This window comes from Anabas testudineus, chromosome 19 (assembly GCF_900324465.2).
Source record: "Anabas testudineus chromosome 19, fAnaTes1.2, whole genome shotgun sequence".
NCBI lineage: Eukaryota > Metazoa > Chordata > Actinopteri > Anabantiformes > Anabantidae > Anabas > Anabas testudineus.
The window spans coordinates 9,984,202-9,991,522 of NC_046628.1; positions in this window are offsets into that span (position 1 = coordinate 9,984,202).

Genomic DNA, 7,321 nt, shown 5'->3' on the forward strand with positions numbered 1-7,321 from the left:
CATGTCTTGACAAGCATTAGTGTGACATACTGTAACAGCTCACATGCAGGGACGCAGGTAAACTCTGAATCTTTTCTTTTTTCCTGAAGTCATCTTAAAATGTTCTATCATCAACATTCCTCAACAATGAACAGTGAAAGACTGAAATGTTGAATAAAAACCACAGACGTCATTTAAAGACATTAAAAGGCAACTCTGCTGATTTAAAACTTACTTCCTGTTGTATGAGTGATATTACCTCCCTGTGTCTTCCCTTTCCTTTCCAGTGCATGTCTAAAAAACATCCATGATTTCACATTGAAAGGTAAAAAGGGGCACCTTGTCTAAATAAGATATTCAAGTAACAGGCCTAGAGAAGCAAACAACTGCAAGGAGGATTCACCTGAAACAATAACAATACGTTAGAGTTCACTGAAGATCAGGGCAAAGTAATTTCCCGCAGAAAAGAGACCATCTCCCTTTTTGCCTTATTGCACTCAAGCAGAAACATAATCAATTCAAAGCGCATGATGGTTGTAGAGAGAAAAAAAAACATTATCCTGTGTAGCTACAGTAAAGAATAACAGCACAGATGGAAGAAAATCTGGCACTCTTGTAATAACTATTTCAGCTGTCAAACTGTCACATACAACATTACTGACACAGGGCCTACCTGCCGCCTATCTCGCTCTGATAGGTGGGATGACAAGCAGCAAGCTAATTTGCTCAACACTCTGTATCTAAAAAGTCTGCAATTGCAGGGAAATGGGCAAGCGAGCAAAATTTCAAAAACGGCGCTTGTCACAAATGGGATTTGAATATTACAGTGCCTGAATTCAAAGACCGAGAAATCTTCAGATCAGTCAGCGTGATGTGTGTGTGGGGGAAAGAAAAGATGCACGGAAAAAGAAAAATAATGACATTACTCTGCTCACTGTTCTTAAGATGCTAGAAAATCTAGGTTTTCTGTTGCTGATGGCATCAAGGTAACTCCCACTGCTGACTTTGCGCTCTCTCCCTACACACACACACACATTTGCAATGCCTTTTTTTTTTTAATTAGTAACAATCCAACAACTTCCAGAAGACATTTCTGGCATTAGTAGAAATTAAAAGTCACATCAGGTAGATCTGCTACTGGTGAGTTGATGCTGGATGTTGGTCAGTCTAAGAGGTAGTAATAGTAACATGCAGATAAAATCTATAAATGGGTTTTTGATGCGTGATCAATGACATGTTGAGTCATCGCATCACTCACACACACACACACACACACACACTCTCCCACTGAACAGATGTTCCTCAGGGTAACCCTCAGTGATAGCATGACTAAGATTTAAGCTTAACTTAGCCTGGTGCCAGGGCTAAACAGAGACGGCCCGTGTTTGTATTCGCAGCAGTTTGCGGTGGAATAGCGTTCCTTTTTTCCAGTTCAGGGAACAGAGGGACCTTTTGATAGATGGTGCATGTGTGTAGTCAGAAAGAAAAGGCACTCATTTGCACACACACGCACGTGCAGAGCGGCAGATAGGGACAGAAGCTTTTAGTGACTGAGGCACTCTGCTTTTTCCAGGAATGTGCAGATGAAAACAGCACTTCAGTGTTAACCTTGAAGCACTGAGCAGTACTGGCTTTGGAGTGTGTGAGAACCCACAAGGACCAAAAAACAAATGATTAGACCTGCGGGCTGCAAGTAAAATTACCTCCCTTTCTGCCTCTTTATTTCCATGAGTAACCCTTCGTGGCTGTGTTGACGGAATATTAAAAAGGACGGTTAGAGAGGATAGAAAAAAGGGCACATTCACCACTCCATTTCATGGTCTGAATTTATTTTCCTGTCTCCTCTGTCTTTATGAATGACATCCAAGTGAACAGACTCCTACTTATCTTCCTGCGGGAATTTTACAGAACACACACAGAGCTTGAGGCATATTGCCATCAAAAGATATTTTACAGAACGTGTTCGACTCTATCATGTTTATCAGTGGAAAAACACTCCAGTGTTTTCTAATGTGTTGCTGCAATCACTTTATCTGATATAGTCAATAAAATGTTCTGGTTTGCAGCATTGCGAGGGGATACAAAGATATTCAGTGTTTATATTTTTAAATAAATCTTAAATCTTACCAGTATCCAGCAAAAGTCACAAACGCATTTAAGCTACAAAGCAGCATACGCTGTGATGTTCTAATATAAATTGCAATCTAACATTAATATGGTTTTTATTACAAAGATAAGAACATAAGGCGGCGATGAGGAAAACTGTCGCAGGTAAGTTAGAAAAGTGGAAAAGACAGCTGGTGCACAGAACAAAGACGAAAACTGAGACATTTGGCTAATTTCACGTAATGTGATGCCAATTAGGCTGAATACGCTATGAATCTACTAGACTGAATTTAATAAGAACACCTGAAATTAAACAATTCAGCCGCTTGATGTATTGAGTGAGGAAACAGACATGCAAATATCTTACTGGCAAAATCAATCATGTAGTTATTCTGTATAAGCATCTCTACTTCTGACATGCTCTGCGATATTCCTCTGATTTGCCCTCTCTTCATTCTCAGCTCAGATTTATAATGGCACAGTTTAGAATTTGTTTCATTTTCTTTTCAGCCTGCAGAGACAGATAGGGGGGCATAAAACCTTAAAATCCCAGCTTATCATATTCTCTCAAAAACTCAACCAATCAAAAAACCTCGACTTATCTTGTAAGTCTCCCACATCTCTTTGGCATGAGTTGTCATTCTTAGGCAGGTGGTTGACCCCAGGTTGCCCCTCACTACTCTGCTCCTCAAGGCTCCCTGAGGTATCTCTTGTTTGTGACTCACGTTGTTATCTCCTCCGAGCATACAGTGGGATAGACGGCACAGACACAGGTCGGAGGACCAAATCACATCCACACATCTGAGTGAATCATTCAAATTGCCAAGAGCAAGAGCTACATACAACATTTTCCTCTTACGTGAGAAGAATGGCTGATCAGGCGGGAATTTATTCATTTATTTATTTATTTATTTTGGTAATTAAGATTCCAAAAACGTAATTTGTTTGCTAATTTGATTTCATTGTGCTGGCTGTAAGAGTGGCTTGGCAGTGACCTGGCTCACCATCTAACACATTATATAGCTGAAGGTAATCAAATCACAATGGACAGAAGCTCGTGTGTCACAAGTGGACGACATAGATCATATTTATTCCTGCTATTGCAATGAAGTGCATGTATGTGTGAAGGTGTTGACACAAGATAGCGGAAAAAAAGACAGGCAACACTAGCACTGTCTGAACATCACAAATGGCAGAGCTAAAGGTAACAGGGTGGAAATCAATTACATGGTTGGCTCAACTAATTGATATCCAACTCAGCATGAAGATAGATAGCACTCCGAGCAATATTAAGGTTGACGCATTCCTACGAAGAGGGGCTATTTGTAATGACGCCTAAATATCTGTGTGTGAAAATGCTACTTAAGCATATCTTTAGGCGTTTAGCAAGGCTATGTATATGCACATCCTTGAACTATTGTAAACAAAGCTGCAAAATAGCGTTAAATTGTAAAAACTAAGAAATTCAGATGAAATAAGAAGTACACTTTGGATAAAAACGCATGTTTTAACTGATGCTAAATCTGCCTGCAAAGGTAAGAATTACTCTCAAAAGATAAAAAAATTAAAACTTTATTTCAGTGAGGGTTATTTTTCAAAATATTTAATAGTCTCCAGTGGAGTCATCCATCCTGAGCTGATGAACTGCGCTGCTGCTGCACTTACCATAAATGGTAAATGGCTGCCACTCTGCCAAGTCTAGCTGAGAACAATGCAAACGCTGCACAGTCACAGAAACTATAAATTTGCCTTAAATGAGGTTGATGTTAACTCAGATTGGACCAGGAGTTCTTTGATGCCTGAGCCTCTTAATTTTTTTTTTTTTAATTGCTGATAGACAAGCTTCAGCAGTGGAAAAAAAAGACAGAAAACATGCCTTTCTATAATCATCTGCAATACAACTGCTGACTATGAAGTCTTTCCTCTGTTTTTCCTACTGTCATCATGTTTAGAGTGTGATCCCTTTTTAACATCTAACATTTTGGTTAGTTAAGATATTAACACTCGTACAGGTACAGTACTAGTACTAAGTAAACTGCATCTGGCACATCGCAGCCACAGGATAAAATCGGGGGAACAGTTTCTAAAATCATGCATCCCTAATGCAAATGCACTGATCAAAACATTTCTACACCTTCTCTAACATGCATGAAAGCGCTCCACTAGTTTATCTGTAAAGAGCGTAATGCATCCTGAGATTCAATCATCAAGGTGAGATTGCAGAGGTATACCGCCATTCGCTCTCTGTACTGTAAAGCCTACTGTTGTCTGAAAGCCTCCACTTACTGTAGGAGGCTGCTAATGTGGCTTTACTTTTTGTGTTAAATTAAGTGTTGATGCATCTTAAAGTAAACACAAAACAAAACAGTAATAAATCTTACTATCACTCTTCATAATGCACAGTTAAGAAAGATGCAAAGTTGGACAAATCATAAATGGTCTGCACTTATATAGTGCTTTCCTATCTTACTGGTACTCAAAGCGCTTTTACACCACTTCTCACTCACCCATCCACACACACACACGTCCACCGATGACCAGGAGCAACTTTGGGTTCAGTATCTTGCCCAAGTACATTTCAACATGTGACAGGAGGAGCCAGGAATTGAACCACAGATAACATGACTGGTAGACCGGATCAACAGCCACCACACCACAAGACTAACTTGTAGTCACAGTTGCAACAGTAGGTTGGGACACATGTTGCATGTCAAAGAATCTGCATTCTGTTATTCAGTCTAATGAGTTCTCTGTAGCAGATTGACTCATTAGTCATCTGAGTCTGTGCACAGAGCTACCTTAACATCATTGTCTATCCTAGGTGAATTGATGGCACATAAACAGAGCTGAAGCATAAACCTTTACTTTGTGCACAGGTTTATTCAAAACGTTGGTATCTGAGGCCGATGCAGGGCGTGACATTAGGCCTGTAGAGCATCGGTGGGCTAGCAGCATTGGTAGAGCAAATGTGTTGGACAGTGCCAGGGGAGCTGTTTCCCTGTTTCCCCTGCACAGAACAAGTATTTCCAGCTCCTTTACTTTAATGAGAATATATACTTTATGCTATTTATACTTCTGACCTGTCTTCATTCTCAGTTCAGATTCACAGTTAAGACTTAGTTTCATTCTCTCTTCAGCCTGTAGAGACAGATAGTGGGCAGTTAGTCACCTGCTGACTATAGGTAAGCTGCTGAACTTTGCAGGCTTATGGGTGGTGTCGTTCTTAAGGCAAATGCATTATTCTAAACACGCAACAACAAAAAAGTTTATCTTCTTGGTCTGGGCATATAAATTCACCTTGTTGTAATAGTGCAATGTATGCATAGGCTGTGGTGCCATGAAGTTAATATCTTCTGTACAACTCTGCAAGTCTGGAAAAAATAAGGCCAATGCTCAATCCATAATTAACCTATAGTTATAAAGTCTCAATCCAAAAAGGATTTACTTTTCAGATGGCCTCCCAGTATTTAACCTAAACCCCATGAGCTACCAAAAGGATCAGACGTATTATGTTTAAACATATTTAAAAGGCCCTATTAAATCTTTCAAATATGGCAGTGCTCTCCAAAGGCACTGGTATCTGAGCCGGTGCCCTCACTCAGTGTGAGTCCAACAAAACATGCCTTTAATTTGCAGGCCCATTCTGCAGGACCACAGGATAATCCCCTGCTCCCTGGCTTTAAAGTGAGGATATCCTATGGCGCAGAAACTGCTCATGTACATTACACAGTGATATTAGCAGTTTGAGGTGTGAAGTGATGACCAACAATGAAAAACAGATTCACGTTAGTCACGCCAGTTTGCCAGAGCTAAGAGCTAAGAGCTATTCAGAAAAAAATCAAACGGTCTAAAATTGTCACTGATCTCAAGCTAACACTTGAGCCTCTTGTAGCCTCTCATCCATAAATAATGATTTATTCTATTATACAATGAATTTCTCACAAAAACTAGTATGAAAAAGCTTTTTCAATACTCTATACAAACAATATTATAAAATTACATTAAGATAGTGATATAATGAGACATTCATAACCAGTAAATCACTTTAAATTAACTATTCACGAATCCCGATGATTTAATTTGTGATATCAAGGTAACCCAGAAAAAAATGAAAAACATACTCTCACTAATACAGGTAATTATACAGTATGATAAGAAACGTGAAAGATATTTGTCTTTTCAAGTGGCTGTTAAAACCAGTAATTCCTTCAAGGCAGATAACTGGGTCTTCTTAGACAAGGGACACCCACACACAAAGCAGAACACATTTAGACAAGTCTCAGAAGCACCGCTGTCATTACACATACTCTGCAGCAACCGTACTTGAAGATTTAATTGAGAGCTCTGGATTCCCAGAAAAATCCTGGACCTCATGGACTGCATGCTCATCATGGTGGCCTAGCAGCAGCAGCAGGCGTCTACAGGGATTTATGGTTTGGGATTACAGCAGAACACAGACGTTCTCCTGAAGCAGCCAAGAAGGGCGACCAGTGACTGAAAAGAAAATGCACCAGCTGGAGTGTAAAATATGGAAATCCACCTCATAACTAATCTAGGAACCATATGATGACATCACATGAGCACTTAAATATTCCTATTCTACTGATACAACCTGATTTCTCATGTTCTCTTTCAGTTAGGGTCTTTAAATTGATTTTCTTTAAGTTGATCATTTAAAAACAGCCTCTTCTGCATTTTATTTAACATGAATGAAGCAGACGGTCACCAGTCAGCAGAGTAAACAAGTTATGAAACCAAGGTTATGTAAATTCATGTGTCACGGCACTGTGAGTACCTTGGTGTTAAATGGACATATTGGAATTGCTTTTCGGTTCAAAGTACATTATGTAGTGCTGCAGTGGCGTTACCAGGAAATATTTTGATCAAGACCAATCAGCAAGATTGCCCAGTATCCCAATGATTTATCATCATGTTGGACCATTACACAGATCACAACTTTGGCATAGTGCCAATGTTCAGTGTCAATGTGCCCTTAATGGAGCTAAATGGAACTGGAGAGGTTTAGGGGGTTCTGCCTGTTATTATGTGGAAGAACATGAGTTTGCAATTGATTGGAACTTCTTGTTAAACCATGACTTACAGTAAATGTTGTTTAGTTGCTCAACCAAACCGCTTTTTCCCTCTGATGAAGTTCAAATGCAAATGACCTGTATGTTTGGAGTGGATTCTATATGGTATGTTTACCCTCTAGTTTACAGTATTAACATACTTACAG